Consider the following 18,743-nt stretch of genomic DNA (forward strand, 5'->3'; position numbering starts at 1 on the left):
TTTAATACTATTGACTCCTCCTCTCTCCCAGGTCACAGCTCTACTCCAAACATATACATAACTAATCTCTTTCTCTGTTGTACATATTGCGGCATCGCCAACCTGACTTGCATCTCCAAGTGATGGGAGAGCATGCCTCCGAAACCCAGACACATGTACGTGCTATGTATGCATGCATCTATAAAATCTGTTTCAATTAAATTATTTTACTTATATTTTCAGTGATCATCTACGCGGTTTATTTGCTAAATAAAGTTGAGTGCTGACCATCAAGAACCTACTTATGAAAATTAAACATACAAGCAGCTAGTCTACCGACTTATTAATTAATTTCAATGTCCTTTCATTTCAGTGGTTTTCTCCATTCGTTAGATTTACACTATCGATGGTGCTCAACTATTTATTAATTGTAAAATTGATCATGCGAATGATCTGAGTATTCACTGGTCAATTGATTTGCACAATATCCTTTCAATGGTACTTTTTCCATTTCTTGTTCGATTTATGATGACCTATATTCAAGTGTTTTTTGTAATTTTTTGTCATATTAGTATGTATCGTATCATCAAATATTTTTTATTATTTTTTCTTAATTCAAATTTAAGAATTAATAATTTGCTTACAATTATTAAGGTCCAAAAATGATTGATTCGAATATTGCTTTCCAATTGAATACAAAATTCCTGCTTAATCGTTGACATATATGAAGACTTGTAAGTTTTTTCCATATTAACTTAAGACATTCAATACTTCTTAATTTGATGTAAATATAAGCTTTTTTGTTTATTATATTTTAAAAATACGTGCTTGCGGCACGTACCTGTCCTCTAGTATAAGATAAATCATGATAGATATTATAATAGAAATAAGAGCATGGTTTATTATGCTTGAAACGACAAAAAGTTTAAATAGAATGTTTAGAAAGTACCTAGAAGCGGAGCCAATGCCGAAGGTACCGGATGCACCGTTACCTAGATCAGTCAACATTCTGATCGGGATTGTTCGATGTAGTCAATCGGAAGGCGATGCTGTGTAGATGTTCGCAGTGCAGATGCGCCGTCCGAAAGCAGTTGCTCATAGCAGGTCGTTGGGAAGTAACAGGCGCAGCGGGCAGTCACGCAGATGCGCTCCCCAATATCTTGATCGCCCTCTGCTTGGTGCAGAGTCTTGAATATGCGGAGGCCTTCTCTTTCAGTGAGTCTGCGTGCCCAATCTACTGGAACGGAGACGCAGAGGAGCAGCAATGGCCATGGAGAGTGTGTGTTGTTCGTGCGCGTAGAAGAGGAGAGGAGGGCCATATATATATACATATATATATAGTTACTTCGGACATCCAGTTCATTTGCAGCAATGACAATCATCATCAATTACTAGTCACTTGTCGCTATCAACCAGCATCACTACTAGTCATCAATAGAGATTAAAAGATGCAAAATATGCCCAAACCCAGCCCACACTTCATATCACACCCGGCAAGGCACGACACACCACGTGTAACACCAAGGAAAAAAAAAGGCTTATTGGGTTGGACAGGGCAGGCTCAAGCCCATATCTCTTAGGCAAAATCCTACCTCCACGCTTCTACTCTCCAGACGGACAACCCCATCTCCATCTCGTTCTACTTGCTCCCATGGCTTCCTTGCTCTAATCCCCCTCTGTTGGCGGCAAATCCATGGGAGAAACCAGCAAAATGGAAAGAGGACGACAAGAGGAGCAAGAAGAGGGGCATCTTCGAGGTGGATTGGTCCTTTACCCTCTCTTCCCGCTGCTCTAGGGTTTGGGGAAGACCAAGGTGAGTTGGATTTGCACCTTCCCTGCACTAATTAGGAGCTCATGATGATGTTTGGCCGTGGGATTAAGTGGATTAGTGGGAAGGGAAATCGTTTGCTTGTTTGCCTTCGTGTTTCAGACCTTCAATTTTTGCAGCTTTCCTTCGGGCGTGATTTGGTCAACCCAGGGGCTGAATCAAAACTTTTAGTGAACTACAAAGTTGTATAGGACTCCATTACCTAGTAGCTAGTTAAATTTCATGATTTTAGGCCTGGTGGTTGGAGAGAGATGATTTTTTGAAGTGAGCTGTCAAGTTCTGATGAGATTCTGGACAGAACTGGATCTATAAGGATTTCGGAAACCTCAGGGTCAGAATGGGACTCTTGAACTTTGAGTATGTTGTAGAGATTTTCATAATGTTTCTATATTGGTAAATGCTATATTTTGTGGATAAGTGAAACTCCAGATATAGATTTTTAAGCTCAAGTGTCCTGTATCGTTAGTAAAGGTTTCAGTTAAGGTTTCGTCATGATTTTAGGCATCCTGATGACATCTGATGTGAATTGGAATAGTACCAGAATTGTAGATAATGGCTTGATCTATAATCCGGTGAAGTTTCAGGATGTTTGGACATAAGGATTCTGAGATATAAAAATGTTAAGCTTGCTGTCCTGATTTTCGGGCAGATTCTAAATTCTGCATTCGCTTATAGTTTATGTCTTCTTAAAGTCATGATAAAAATAAATTTTCTCTACAAAAGTTATAGGGATTGCTCTGTAGATTCCATAAATGTATTTCTTTGCTACTATAGCATTGTGGATTAAAAGATATAAAAAGTTGTAGCAGCATTGCTGCAGTTGGCTGGGTGTTTTGTTTGCGGTTGTTGCTCGGATGTCAAGATGGGAGTAGGAGAGCTTTTACCTATAGTACATATCTGTTAGAAATAGGTTCTTATTCTGATCATGTGATGCCCAAGCAGGTGATAATGATTCGTATGGCGCCTAAAGTGGTCATCTCTTTATTGGAGGTAAGTAAACGTAGCGGTGGTTTGCTACAAGCTTTAACTTGTTATTCATACTACATCCACCTTAAAAATTCAGAACTACAACTAATACTATGTAAGCTATTTAATGATGCTTTAGTCAATTTGATATATGTTCTATGGTTACTAGTTGTTCTGATGAATATATATATGTTACTCTACTTATGGCTTGGAGATGTTCACGATGGCTTAATGGAATGAGGCTTATTGTTCATATGGAGTTTTTGCGTGATGGTGTATATGGTTTATCATACTCTATGGTATTTGCACTGCATCTCATTCATTGCATTGGCATATGGAGTTAAGTCGCCGCTTCTAGCCGCGACCGTACCGGTACAACATCATTTATCGATGCGGCTTCATACCTTGTTGGGCATGAGGGCAGGAGACATGGCATTTGCATTGCATATGCATTATGATTTTGGATTATGGCATATTTGTCTTGGATTCAGGCTTTGGAAGAAACATTGAGAAGCGATGCTTCTTCAAGGCTTGGTGGTGATCGGTATTTATCTTGCATATTAAGTATTTATTTGGTTTATTGTATCTCATGGATTATCATTGTTTTACCTTTAATTAGGAGATTAAGCGATGCTTAATTGCTTGTTAAAGCAATTTACTTGCTGAGATGTCACATCTCACACCCGCTTTTTTCTTTCTAGGTACTTTAGTGGCTTTGCTTGAAGGGTGGGAAAGTAGCAGCACACCTCAAACTTCTATGTCATCATCAATATTAAAAATTTATGTTGAAATCATAATCTTTGTAGAATTTGGTGCTTCTCCTTGTCGTTTTCCTTAAATTTGCAATGTGGTTCATGTTGACTGGTTTAGAATTTTCTCTTGTGGTTTCATCTATTGCTTAATATGTTATATCATGCTAGTGTGCTTATATTTATCTCTATATGTTGTAGCTTCCGCGTTGCACCTTTTTGCAGGGGAGATGCTGCCAAAATTTCTATTAGTTATATATATTTTTGTCCTTTGGGTGACATGTTGGTTATATTTGGTTTTGGAGTGTTACACCACAGCTCGACGAGCGCGCGTGTGTGACACCCTTTTATCCCTTCTTCACCTTCTTACCAGGTGTTAACAGACTCCATCCTATAAGTTTGTTAGGGACCCTCTCAATTTTTGAGATGGTTGTACCATAAATATAACTATCACCATTTTCTATGGATCTTGAAATTATCCGATTAATTGGCTTAATAGGCCTAGGCCCAATTAATCATCATATACGTTGTCCTCAAAGCAATAACACTTTCCACGTGGCCTCTTTATCAATACTATAGAAGTTGAAATATTTGAAAACACTTTCTACCAAGATAAGACCCACGTACTGTGCACCTCATAGAGATCCCACATGTAAGGTTGGAAGGTTTAAAGAATTAACTGCCCTAGGCAAAAGTACCATCTAAATCTAATAACGCTGTGTATGTGTCCGGCGGCCAACCGCCAGCAACCGGCGTCACAGTCGAAACGAGCAAGCAGTTTTGAGTCTTCACATGCAAAGTGTGCATGTCGTCAACGTGCAACGGTCTAGAGGCCTGTGGTTTCTAAATTACAGAAAGACCAAATCACCCTCCACATGATTTAAATGAGAAAGTTGGATAGTTTGGAAAACTAGAAGAACGAAACAAGATCCCATTTTGAGAACGAGGAATTAAACAAGATCCAAAAGCAGATCCAAAAGCGGGTCTGGCTAGCAGCCGGGTTGACAATGCAAACATGGTATATGATCGCCATTCGCCATAGAGCTCTCTAGTGTTTTATCCTGGTGCTTCCCCGATGTAGACTGCCCCTGAGGCGAGCACCAGACCTGGAACTGGAACTCAATAATAGTAACACAAGACGCCGGAAGTGTACAGATTCGGACCACCGGAATATAATCTACCCCTTGACGTGTTGGTGGCTCATCAGGTATATTTTCGCCCCCGACCCCCACCCCCGCTTTTTACTTGATTCATTCCTGGCTGCACTTATTTGCCTTTCGGAGAATAACAATGCTTTAGGTGGAAAGGCATGCTCTGAAAGAGCGGTTTTGTTCTTTGTATAGACAAATCGTCTGTTCATAAGAGCCCTACAGATGATTATGTGCATCATCTTATAGACGATTTTTGTTAGTACTACAAACGTCTGTAGTTAACTCTGAAAGGTAACTATGAAAGGCATCCACGCTTATAACCTAAGAGGAGGAGGGGCGAATTAGGCAATTCTAAAACCTTAACCTATGACTCAGACTAGTTTGCACAAAACATAATCTAGAACATGCTATCTAGATCTGCAACTATGGTTCATCTAGCGTGAAACCCTTATTCCAAAATAATATTTTGCAACCAATAGCAAATCCTAGCAAGATAAATACACATAAGTTGCAAGCATGAAATGCGGAAACGTAAAGGAGGGGATGAGAGGAAGCAAACTCTTGACGCGAGAATTTATCCCGTGGTATCGGTAGGCACTAAGCAACCCCTAGTTCATATTGTTGAAGCACTCACTAAAAGTATTGCTTTTCGGTCACCAAGTCTCTTCCGGGGCCCCTCTTGACTTGCCACAAAGGCTCGGCCACTAAGACTCATGCCATGTCTCCTGGCCACCTTGATGCCGCCTTCACTACAGAGCTTCCCACAAAGGAGGGGACTCCTCGTCCCCGCATAGAACCGTCGTCGCCGCTCCACACCAAATCGGAGGGTCGAAGACTTGCCGACGAGCCACGAAGACTCCAAGGGGCCGGCACACCGAGATACAAGCTTGAGGTTCACTCAAGAACCAGCATAAGGTCACAACACCTTGCTCTCACACTCTCTCTAGAACTAGCCTAACACTACAATTCACAAAGCTTGTGCTAAACCTAAGGATTTGATCAATGAGCTCTTTGGCTGGCTTGGAGAACTTCAGCAGAGTTTTTGTAGTTTCTCACGAAGTTTAGCAGCCTCAAATGATCCGGGTTGAGGCTTTATATAAGATAGAGAACCACTCCTAGCCGTTGCTAGCTTTTCTGCCAAAAAACCTAAAGCGTCGGTTAAATCGGCACCACTGTCGGTTTAATTGGTCACACTCAGCCTGCATGCTAGCCGTTGAACTCCAATATTCTCCTTCTACTGACGTCATTGCACCAACTCCATGCACCAACGAGTGTTGGTTTCACCGGTCGTGGATAGCTTCTTGAGGCAGTTAACTCCCAAATCTCTCAGGGAATCTAACGACAATTGCACCGACGATCTCTCTATGAGCGTCGGTTTATGCGGTCATGTGATTGGTTGAACTAGTCCTTCTGTCATTTCTGCACTTGATCATCATTTGAACTTCCAATGCTCCGACCCGTTATTTTTCATACAAACTTAAGCTCACAAACTCGTTAGTCCATTGACTATGTTGTCACGCAATCACCAAAAATCACAACTATGGCCTAATGGGGACATGTTTCTTGCGATCTTCCCCTTTTTGGTGATTGATGACAACACAATCAAAGCAAGCATACTTATTGAAATGTGTGAATATGAAATTTCAAATTGAATGTTTATGTGCAATGTGAAATATCAAATTGAATAATTATTGAAAGTGAAAAAAGATGTATACTTGGTATTTATTTTGTACTATGAATTAATTACTTTGACACTCTAATGATGTATTTATTCAGGCTCACATTGAAATCGTCGAGAAGTAAAGAAAAATCTTTATTTTGGAATATGTATCTGTCGTTAACCTTGACTATACGGTGATGATATTACCATTCGGGGCTAACATGATATTCGCGACACGGTGCGGTACAAGGACGTGATGAATGAGTACGGCCTTGGTCCCAATGAAGAAATCCTCACCTTTGAGCGAGGTGAGCATGCCACCATTCAGACCAAGGCCTTACTTCTTTATCACATCCCTATCCCGCACTGTGTCATGGATATCAACGTTGGCTTCGAATGGTAGTGTCATCACCGCATGGTTAAGGTTAACGATAGATACATTCCTAAACAAAGATTTTTTTCTCAATGGTTTTTGCATATAGAGCCTGAAACAAAGTTGTGAACCTTGATTGCATCCCATATGGTGTGGGACGATAAGTGTTCGCCTCAAACTGAAGAGTGTCAAAATAATTAGTGTTCGTCTCTAAAAATTTATTCATTTTTTTTACATTTATTTGATAAGTGTAGTGAGATTAGTTCTATTTTTGAAAATACTATAGTTGAGTGCTTCACCCAACATGATGAGTAATTAATGTTTAATCCATAGAAATGGCTTTCCAACATGATGCATTGGAGCACCGTGCGTCCGCTCAGGCGTCGGTACGCAATTATTTGAAGCGCACCGAACATACCCTTGAGTTCCGCCCTGAAGAGCGCCTTGGACTTGTTAGCGGTCGTATTCATCGTTATATTAAGAAAGCATTTCATTGCCTCGCTCTTGGAAATGCAAGCCGCAAATTTGAGCGTGAATTTTATGTCGAGTTGCATTGTACGGATGATGATCGCGAGTTGATGGCTCGACGTAAATTAAGGTGCAAAGCGTCGAGGATGGCAGAAATTGACCGTTCGGTGTCGAGAGTTGGCACGGCGGTTCAAGAGGCATCAGTCAATAGGTCTCATGAGTAGTTTGTATTAGCATGTAGCTTATTCGGTATTTTAGATTTTTTAATTAATCATGTTGTGTAATGGATCATGTAGATCTTTTAATTATTATTCATATTGTGTGATGGATATTTTGGACCTTTTAATTATTCATGTTATTGTAATTGTGAGAATTTATTCATTTTTACATTTATTTGATACATGTAACAAAATATATATTTTAGATGTTTTAGTTAATCATATTCTGTAATTGTTCATGTTATGTAAACTACCATATCGTGCATTGCAGATGGACCGACAATGGATGTACAATGTTGGTCGACGTTCCGAGGAGTTCATTGATGGCCTCCATTATTTTTTGGATGTGGTCGAGGCAAACAAGCGGAATGGTTTCATATGCTACCCGTGCATCCATTGCTAGAACAAGAAGGATTACTCCTCTTCAAGAACCTTTCACACCCATATTTTTGCTAATGGTTTTATGTCCAATTACATTTGTTGAACCAGTCATGGACAAAAAGGGGTTATAATGCAGGATAATGAAGAAGTTTTTTATGGAAACTTTCCTGGCCAAGCTGGATTCGGTGCCTTTGATGATGATGCTACAATGGAAGAACATGAAGGAGAGGTGGCAGATGATGATCCCATAGACGATCTTGGGTAGGCGTTGCGCGATGCATGTGAAGATTGTGAAAGTGAGAATGGGAGGATGAAGTTCCAGTAGATGTTAGTGGACCACCGCAAGTTGTTGTACCCAGGATGCGTAGATGGCTTGAAGAAACTTGGCATCACTCTGGATTAGCTACAATGGAAGGCAACGCATAGTGTATCCGACAAGGGATTTGGTGAATTACTGGAACTTTTTAAAAAATGCTTCCTAAGGATAATGAGTTGCCTACCACAACATATAAAGCAAAACAACTTGTTTTCCCTCTAGGTTTGGAGGTACAGAAGATACATGCATGCCCCAATGACTATATCCTGAACCGCGGTGATGAGTACAAGAATTTGGATGCATGCCCCATATACGGTGCATTGAGGTATAAGATCTGGAGAGACGGCCCTGGAGATGTCGAGGGGGAGCGTCCCAGGAAGAGAGTTCTTACCAAGGTCATGTGGTACTCTACTATAATACCACGTTTGAAGTGTCTGTTTAGGAATAAAGATCATGCTAAGTTGATGCTATGGCACAAAGAAGAACAAAAGCAAGACACAATGTTAAGACACCCGGCTGATGGATCCTAGTGGAGAAAAATAGAAAGAACTTACCCAGACTTTGCACTGGATGCGAGGAACATAAGGTTCGCTTTGAGCACGGATGGTATGAATCCTTTCGGTGAAATGAGCAGTAGCCACGGCACTTGGCCTATGAATCTATGTATATACAATCTCCCACCATGGCTCTGCATGAAGCAAAAATTCATCATGATGCCGGTGCTTATCCCGGGCCCAAAACAACTTGGTAACGATATTGATGTGTACCTAAGACCATTTGTCAAAGAACTGTTATTGCTGTGGCACGAAGAAGGTGTACGGATGTGGGATGAATACCGATAGGAGAACTTTAACCTACGAGCCTTGTTATTCGTAACCATCAATGACTGGCCTGCTCTTAGTAACATCTTAGGACAAACAAATAAGGGATATAGAGCCTGCACACACTGGATGAAACTGATAGTGTATACTTGACTCGCTGCAAAAAGGTTGTATACAGGGGTCATTGTCGGTATCTCCTCATCAAACATCAGGTACGAAGGAGAGGCAAGCATTTCAAAGGGCAAGCAGACCGTACAAAGCTGATGCACCGAAGTGGTACGCAGGTCTTTGATATGGTAAAGGATATAGAAGTAGCATTTGGCAAGGGAACTGGTAGCCAACCTGTTCCGAGCGAAAACGGAATGGCGCCCATGTGGAAGAAGAAGTCTATTTTATGGGAGCTACCATATTGGGAAGTCTTACATGTACACAATTCAATTGATGTGATGCACGTCACGAAGAATGTTTGCGTCAACCTGATAGGATTCCTAGGAGTGTAATTGCAACATATAGAAGAATGAGATGGACTACATCGTGAAATGAGAGAAAATGGACAGCACTACTTAAGTCCTACCAGCTATACTCTTAGCAAAGAAGAGAAGGAAAGCATATTTGAAGACTTGAGCAGTATCAAGGTCCTATTTGGATACTCCTCGAACATAAAAGGAATCCTAAATATGCCAGAGAAGAAATTCATAAACCTAAAGTCTCGTGACTGTCACATGTTTATGACTTAACTTCTTCCGGTTGCGTTACGTGGCATTCTGCCTGAAAATGTTCGATTAACCATCGTAAAGCTGTGTGCTTTCCTCGACACAATTTCTCAGAAGGTAATTGATCCAAACAATCTTATAAAGCTGCAGAACGATGTGGTACAATGTCTAGTTGGCTTTGAGTTGATATTTCCACCATCATTCTTCAATATTATGACACATATCCTAGTCCACCTTGTCAAAGAGATTGATATTCTCGGATGTGTATTTCTACACAATATGTTCCCTTTCGAAAGGTTCATGGCCGTACTAAAGAAATATGTTCGTAATCGTGCTCGTCGTGAAGGAAGCATCGCCAGTGGCAATGGAATAGAGGAGGTCATTGAGTTTTGTGTTGACTTTATTGATGACCTTAAACTGATTGGAGTTCCTGAATCGCGGTATGAGGGGGAGAATACATGAAAAGGGCACACTAGGAAACAAACCATATATATATATATATATCTGTACGGATGATTTCTTGTTCAAAAAGTACATTACACGGTTCTTCAACAATCCTCCTTGGTGGATCCGTACATCGAGGAACATAAGAAGATTCTATGCTCCGATTTCCAGAAATGTCTCAAGCCTGGATTACACGTCGACACATGGATTCTTTTGCCAGTTGGTTGCGGAAGCATCTAATGCATAACATGAATATACCAGAACAGCTGGCGTGGTTGGCTAGGGGACCATCTTTGAGTATCCTAACATTTCAAGGGTACGAGACAAATGGGAACGCATTTTACACCAGAGCCCAAGATAAAAAGAACACCAACCAAAATAACGGTGTCCGTGTGGATGCCACAGACAACAACGGGAAAAAGAAGACATATTATGGTTACATAGAGGAGATATGGAAACTGGATTATGGACCCATTTTGAAGATACCTCTGTTTCGGTACATTGGGTGAAGCTGACTGATGGAGGGGTAACAAAAGATCGGTACGGGATGATAATAGTGGACCTCAACAATCTTGGGTAAAGAGATGAGCCATTTGTCCTAGCCTAGGATGTCGCTTAGGTTTTCTACGTGAAGAACATGTCCAGCAAGCCAAAGAAGGGGATAAATAAGAAAACAGACAAGCCAAAGCGGTACATAGTTCTTTCAGGAAAAAGAAACATTGTTGGAGTTAAGGACAAGACAAACCTATCGGAGGATTATAATAAATTTGCTGAGGTTCCTCCTTTCATGGTGAATGTTGATCCATGCATCCTGTTAGCCAATGAGGATACTCTATACTTGCACCGCGATCATAATCAAGGGATATATGTGAAGAGAAAGACAATTACCGTGCCAGTAGATGCTAATCTTTAATGTATTAGAATCATTACGTATCATTTTATAAATATCTGATGAAAAAAATTTGTATATTTCGATTATATGTACTTCATCATTGTTCGTTGTGTTCTATAAATTTCATATTTTTTACTTAATTTTTATTTTCAAATATAATTTTTAGATATCTTTTGGATTAGTGCTCAATTATCTAGATTTATTTCATCAAACTTATACTAACACACACACTCTCTCCCTATCTCTCTTTCTCTCTCACACACACTCACACTCACACAAACACTTATTATTTATTATAGTGATTAAAACAAGGAAAAAAACTCATGGATTCCATAAAAAAGGCTTATTATTGGCAATAATGTTTTGGCAAAACTCATTTTTAACATTAATATGGTGTCAAAACTCATTTCCTGTCTGTTTGACTAGATTTTATGCAAATCTTCAAATATGGTCATATGAACTATAGATATTAATATAGGTCATATTATGCGTGCTATCTCTAAACCAATGAGAGAAGAGAAGCATGAAGAGAAGAAAACAAGTTAATCTAGTTGCATGGGCTTGCCGCTTGGTACGTGGTGACCAGCATAGCAACTAGTACATGCATGCACGTTTCTCTGGAGCTGCGAATGTATACGTATCCAGGAGCAATACGAGACATATCAATATAAGGCCAGCCTGCAAGACAGGCGGCATATCCGAGAAGGTCCTAGAAGAACGGGAAGATTCTAGAGGCCCTTGTCATGAGCTGAAGTCAGCCATAGCACAACCACCCCGGCGAACGGAACAGGAGAAATTGTTTCAAGGGGTCCCTGAGCTAAACAGACTAGAAGCTTTCTACGTATATCTATCTCAAGCCTAGGCCCATATCTCAGAGAGTATCGTGTATGTTTATCTGGTCACCGATGCCTGACTAGAATGGCTATCAAGTTCTAGAAGATAGAGATCGATCATCTTGACTAGCAAGCAAATAGGGATATTCTGTTCAAACTAACTACGGCGGCGCCCGGGAGACTCGGCGCAGCCCTCTGGTGCCCTGGCAGGTGCCTATATAAGGCCCTGATGCCTCCCTCACGTTTGGCTCTTCCTTTTTCCAAGGAGAGGCCGGCGCACGTCGCATCCATCATCGCGCAGGCTGCCGGCGGCTGAGGCGGGCTTTTTCATCAGAGTTCACACACGGAAGAGGAGTCGTCGCCCAGGCTGCTGGCGCCCTTCACCTGCATCGCCGCCAAGTCTGCACCGAGCCAGCTACGCTCTCCACGACCATCATCACCAAGCTCGCCGTCCGTCGTCACCGCGAGAAGCCAGGAGCCGGCGATCGTACCGAAGCCAAGTCGAAGCCAGGGAGCACGACGAGCAAGGTAGGAGGACGCCATGGCCCCTCTCTTCGTTATTAGAGCCGCAGGTTGATCCTCTACTTCCCCTCCATGCTTTTTGCAGATGGCATACATGCATGGCTGTTCATGTTGCCGTGGTGCTCGAGAACAGATAGGCAAGAGCTGTGCTGCTGTGGTGCCGCACGCTAGAGAACGGAGGCCAAAGCTGCGTCGCCTGGACGACGACGCATCCTGAGTTGGAGCTCGTAAACGCATCAGGATCCCTTCTGTACAGGTCAAGCTGCAGCGATGCTACCACCGCAGTCGCGCAGCGACGATGACGCCGCGAGGCCACCAGGACGGGAGACAACATCAAGATGACGGACAGAACGGCGCCATGGTGCCGGTCTGTCACAAGACCATGCCGCCGCCGGCCGATGCGGATCAACATCATGCCATCCGAGAGGGCCTCAGCTCCATGCCCAAGGCCCAAGCCATGGCCGTCGAGCAAGCCATGCCCAAGTCGAGATGGCATCGCCGAGGCCGACGCATCCGCACTGCCCTGGAGCTCTCGCACGCTCAGCTATGAGCAGCCGCCGTCACCGACAGCGCCGCGACGAGGCTGCCGGAAAGTCACGGAGGCGCCAACGACAACGGCACTGCTGCAGGCTGCCAGAAGACGCCAACAACAACGGCGCCGTTGCAAGGCTGCCGGAGAGACATGGAGCCGCGAACAAGACGGCGCCACTACAAGGACGCCGGAAGGCTATGGAGCCGTGAACAACAACAACTCCGACGACAAGCACGGTTGCACGGCTTTCTTCGTGGCGGCGGTGTAACGGCGAGCTACGCCTCCGACGGCACGCAAGCATCTACGGCAGGCTGCAGAACTGCATCGGCAAGACGACGGTGACGTGGCCGAGGTCTGCGGAGGGTGCCACGCTGCCATCCGCTCGGAACTGGCGAGGACGGCCCCTGGACGTGTACAGGCGCTAGGCGTGGCTGATGTGTTCATGCTCATGTATGGACATGCATGTCAGGCAAGCAAGCAAGGAGTAGTACCAGCACTTGAAGGCATTCGCGAATGGAGCACGCCGTCCAAGTGCCCAGATAGCTCAGGCTCTCACGGTCCTATCCAATCAGTGGAACCGTCCAGGATCATCTCTACCACGACCAAGCTGCCGCGACGTCAACCCGGTCCAGCTCACGTGACCATGCATCGTCGACATACCCCTACTACGTCTACTCCGCCGTTCAAGACCGACGAGGCCGAACGACACGGGCGGACGCCGCTGATGTTCCAACTGCACTACATGATCGCACTACCGGAAAAAAGATCTTTGCCGAGTGTCAAATATTTTGCCGAGTGTTTTTTTTCGGGCACTCGGCAAAGAGCTTCTTTGCCGAGTGCCGGTCTTTGCCGAGTGCCTTTTATAGACACTCGGCAAAGAATCTCTTTGCCGAGTGCCTTTTCCAAGACACTCGGCAAAGAAGCTCTTTGCCGAGTGCCCTATTTAGACACTCGGCAAAGAAGCTCTTTGCCGAGTGCTTTTCCTAGACACTCGGCAAAGATAATTTTCAAATCATATTTTGAAGTAGTAAATTAATTCAAATAAAAATATTTTCAACTACAAAGTTGTATAACTCATCAAGATGCACAATTCTTATTTTGGACATTTCTTTATTTGACAAAATAAATATACATTTGTTCACAAAACATATATCTCTCTCGTAGTTTATGAAACTAGAAGAGAGATATATAAGATTTGTGAACAATATTAGAATTATCATGTCAGATGAAGAAATGATAAAACAACCAAAATAAACTTTGTAGATCTCAAAAAGTTATGAAAGTTTGTAGTTGACAACTTTTTGATTTGAAATCATTGTGTTATATTAAAATACGTTTGAAGTTTTCAAATTTGAAATTCAAATTTTGTAAACGATCTCGGATGAAGAAACTTCCAAAATAAAATTTGTAGATCTCAAAAAGTTATGAAAGTTTGTAGTTGACAACTTTTTGATTTGAAATCATTGTGTCATATTAAAATACGTTTGAAGTTTTCAAATTTGAAATTCAAATTTTGTAAACGATCTCGGATGAAGAAACTACCAAAATAAAAGTTGTAGATCTCGAAAAGTTATGCCCCTTTGTAGTTTACAACTTTTTTATTTGAATTTATTTACTATCTCAAACAAACAATTTACACTCGGTTAATTATAATATGTGGAGAATAAAAACGTAATGTTGACACATGTGGTCTAATGGTGCAGTGGTAGAGTGAGTTGTTTGTATGCAGGAGGTTGTGAGTTCGAAATCTATCATCGACAAATTATGAAAAATTGCTGGAAAAAAATGTGCAACCCATTAGATGGGTCCCTAGCTGGATGTGCATGCCTCCCCCAATAAATTCTTTTTTTCCTATTTCATTTTTTGGATTTTTTTTATTTACATTTTGCCGAGTGCTTCTCTTTGCCGAGTGTTTTTTTGCACTCAGCAAAGCCTTTGCCGAGTGCCCGACAAAAGGCACTCGGCAAAGACGTCTTTGCTGACGAAATCGCTGCCGAGTGCCCTTTGCCGAGTGTTACGCTCGGCAAAGGCTTTGCCGAGTGTAATAGTGGTTTTGCCGAGTGTCCCAGACACTCGGCAAAGCCTCTGATTCCGGTAGTGACATGTGCTCATGGACATCGACGTGGCCATGGATCGACGCCGACGCCTACATCTACACCACCACCTCCACAGCAGCAGAATCGGAGGTAACTCCGGCAAGCCAATCTGGTGGAGGTAATTAACTGGTAGCTTTCCGAGGCTCCGGGAACCAGAAGATCACATCGTCCAAGTCGGATCTGCCCTACGGTAGACTATGGAGCGCCCGTACATACAAAGGAACTGGTATTTGTATTTTCAAAATACGAATAAAGCTTGTGTTCCCTTAATCTTTGTTGTTTATCTATTTTTGTGTACTTACTTTGTACACTGGCACGCCTGCACTCTTTTATTCCCTGCAGAGAAATCCCCTAGCGTGCGTGATTTTTCTCCTCAAATACTGTCAAAAAGTAATAATTTCAAACATTTCATTTAGCTAATACATATTTGCATGGTCAAAATGAAAAATATAATGTGTATCAAGTTGTCGGTGTATGATGTGCTATGATGACTCAAAGTCGGCCACCTCAAACTTGATGTACTCCGTACGATAGTTGTCCTTGGTCCCAAAGGTAACTGGCAGGACCACCGAACCGAGTGGTGTAGCCGCGTTCCCTGGGACGATACTGTAGAAAGAAGCCTTCCTCGGGTGAGCATCTTGGTGATGTCCAGCTCCATCTTCTTCAGTGTACTCGCGAAGAGCAGGTTGAGGCCGCTCCCACCGTCGATGAGTACTTGAGTCAACTGTGAGCCTGCCATGATAGAATCTAGGAAGAGCGGAAATTTTCCTGGCTCGAAGAAGCTGGCCCACTGATTCTCCTAGCAGAAGGAGATTGGGATCTAGCTGTATCTCAGAGGTTTCTGTATGGCTGGCTCAACAGAGAAGATAACGACGTTCTTTGAATCTTCGAAATATTTAGCCCCTGACTTGTTGCATCTTGGAAATCTTTAGCCCCTGACTTGTTGCCCTCATCATCATCCTCCTGATCCTTGCGCTTGCCGTCTTGATCAGGAAATGGGGCATTGAGTGACTTGCGGAGGCTGACACACTCGAAGAGCGAATGCTTGGACTTTGGGTGCATCAGGCATTGCTTGTGCAGGACTTTCTCAAATTGGGTTTGATTGTTCCCCGACTTCTTGCCCCGCGGATTGCGCTCAACAGCCGCGACTTCATTGTCTGGCTTGCGTTTTCGGGGGTTTCCCGAGTTGTTCCGCTGGCCTTTGTCAGAGTGGTTGTAGTGGTTGCCCTGCTTATCGTTGTTGCCCTTGGGAAAGCACTCGTTCTCCTCATCCTCTTGGTCGGCCCACCATGCCATCATGTCGCGGAGTTCCATGGCAGTAGTCGGGCGGTTGCGTCCGAAGTTGTGGTAGGTGTGCTTCAAGAAAAAACCATTCTGGAAGCAGCGGATGACGTCCTCACCAGTGATGTTGGCGATGGTGGATCGCATCTCGAAGAACCGCCGAGTGTAGGACCTTAGGGTCTCGTTCATCTCCTGCTTAACCTAGGACAAGTCATGACGAGTACCTGCTCGGATCATGGATCCCTGAAAGTTGTCGATGAAGGCCCTCTTGAGATCCTCCCAGGAGTCGATGGAGTTTGGCTTTGAGGCTCTCGAGCCAAGTGAGAAACGCGGATTCCAAAGCAACCTGGAAGTAGAGCGCCTTGGTAGAGTTGGATCCCCCTGACACCTCGATGGCAATAGAGTAGCAGCGGATCCACTAGCGTGGGTCTTGCTTATCGTCATACTTGGGGATTCCGACTGGTTTGAAGTCCTTGGGGTAGGAGCGATTGGTGATGTTGGAGGTGAACGTAGGGAAGCGGTCACTATCGTCGGCATCGTCATGTCTGTCAGGTCAGTCCCTTCTCCTTGCCTCAATGACGTGCCGTGCGTAGTGACCATCATTGATCTTCTGCCTTGGATCGACTGTAGGAGCGCGGGGCTGGTCTCAGGCTGGGCTTTGCCCTGAGGCCTTACGTTGCGCTGGCTGCGTGGTGGTCACGGAGGTTGTTGCACCTCTTGGTCGATGTTGCCACGCGCGGACTGTTGGCCTTGCTGATTGCCGTGATCACCCTGATTGTCCTGGTTGCATTGGCGGTTGTCGCACCCCCCCTCCGGGTCTGAGTCCACCTCCAGGGGTGCAACTGACCTGTGCAGAGTCACCATGATGCTCGGATCTCGAGAGGGTATTCCATGCTGAAGACAATGGATTTTGTTTATTGAGTTGCACAAGCGTGCGTTGAGTCAGGTACTGCAGCCTTTGCACCTGGGGGTTTGGCGGCAGTTGTTGAACTAGGAGCACTGCCTCTTTAATGGTGTCGATCGGGGTGTGGTATTCCTGATCTTCGGCCGCTGCGAAGGCGTTGTTGAGGTTCTTGCGGTACAGTGGGTTGCGTGCGCGATTTTCTGTGTTCCACATGTGCTTGGCGCGCTTGGCGTTCTTCAACCGCCGGATCCTCCTGTGCTCTTCGTTCTCGTCGTGGGGAGCTTCTGTTGTGCGCTCATCGGTGGATACGTCCGCGAGTAGTTCGGCATCGTACTCTGTGCCTAGCTTGTTATCCTCCACGTTGCAGAGGGAAGCCATGTAGACTTGGCGATCCGGTGAGGTCTCAGCTGTATGACTGTACTCAACTAGCTCTGTGCTTCCCTCTTCCTCTTCAGTTATGCGAGAAAGGGGCTTGCCTTCCTGGAAAGATAGTTCCTACGTGAAGGCCACAAGGCGGAGTCGTATTCGAGTAGCTTAGAGAGCTGCATGCCCTTCCAGTACACGAATCGACCTTGTGGCATAGTAGTTATGGTCAGACCCAGGTGACTAGCCAAAAAGGATTCAGGGTCATCATCTTAATCCGAGTAATTGTCGAAAATAGGGAGCCCCCGGCAAGCGGTGGCTCCCTCCTCCCCGATCTTGAGTAGATGATCTAAGTCCTTCTTGGAGGGGGACTCAAACCACATAGCCTATTGGTAGACCGAGGTGGCATTTGCACAACCTGGATAGGAATCGGGTATGGGCCTCCTCAGATCAGGTAGAGTCCCATCCGGGAAGTCCTGGTGTAGCATGAGTTGAAGTCGCGTCGAGAACAGACATCTTCCCGATCTCCCTGATGAGATCGGGGAGCAACATTTCGTTGAGGTTGTCAATGAACTCGTCGAGATTGTTGCGTCGGTTTGCTATAGGGGCCTCCGGCTTGCTGGTCTCGGCTAGGTGGCTGTTGAAGCCACCTGAGCCGTTGGCCATGAAGATCCAGGAGCCGAAGACGAACGTTGTGCCCTCGTCGAGCATGGCGCTGGTGAAGTTGAAAGATGCCATCGAATTCTTTTGTGGATGCTCGATGAACACCTCTACCTGGCGCGCCAGCTATCGGTGTTTAACCTCCTAGCCCACTGAGGGATACCCCCGAGGTGGTAGATTGTAGGTGGGGTGTCGCCAAGATCAGGAACTCGAAGGTGTAAGGAACACAAGATTTAGACAGGTTCTGCCCGCCGAGAGCATAATACCCTACGTCCTGTGTGGTGGTTTGTTTTGCCTTAGGTGTTGATGTATTTCGAAGGGGCCCCTGCCCGCCCTTATATAGTCTGTGGCACACGGTTACATGGAACTCCTAGCCAAATACGAGCTTAGGAGTCCTACCCGAGTAATACTTGGGTAGTTTACTTTTGTTCCGACTAGTCCAACTACGGTACGAGTAGTTGCAACTGATGCAGGGCGTGGGCCGTATCTCATCCCTTATCCTAGAATATGTATGCCATGTGGGCAGTCCCGAGGATTTTTCTTGTGGATATGAAATCTAAACAAAACGAAATACTTTGTCTGGAATTTTTTGG

At 44.2% G+C, this 18,743-nt stretch overlaps 1 long non-coding RNA gene across 1 annotated transcript; it reads left to right on the top strand.

Annotated features, from left to right (window-relative positions):
- Positions 1-1,560: 1,560 nt before the first annotated feature.
- On the top strand, positions 1,561-3,642 carry LOC112903143. Its single transcript, XR_003230736.1, has 4 exons — positions 1,561-1,792; positions 2,750-2,797; positions 3,265-3,317; positions 3,475-3,642. It is a non-coding gene; the product is annotated as an uncharacterized LOC112903143 (long non-coding RNA).
- Positions 3,643-18,743: the final 15,101 nt, after the last annotated feature.

Source organism: Panicum hallii, chromosome 8 (genome assembly GCF_002211085.1).
Source record: "Panicum hallii strain FIL2 chromosome 8, PHallii_v3.1, whole genome shotgun sequence".
Classification (NCBI taxonomy): domain Eukaryota; kingdom Viridiplantae; phylum Streptophyta; class Magnoliopsida; order Poales; family Poaceae; genus Panicum; species Panicum hallii.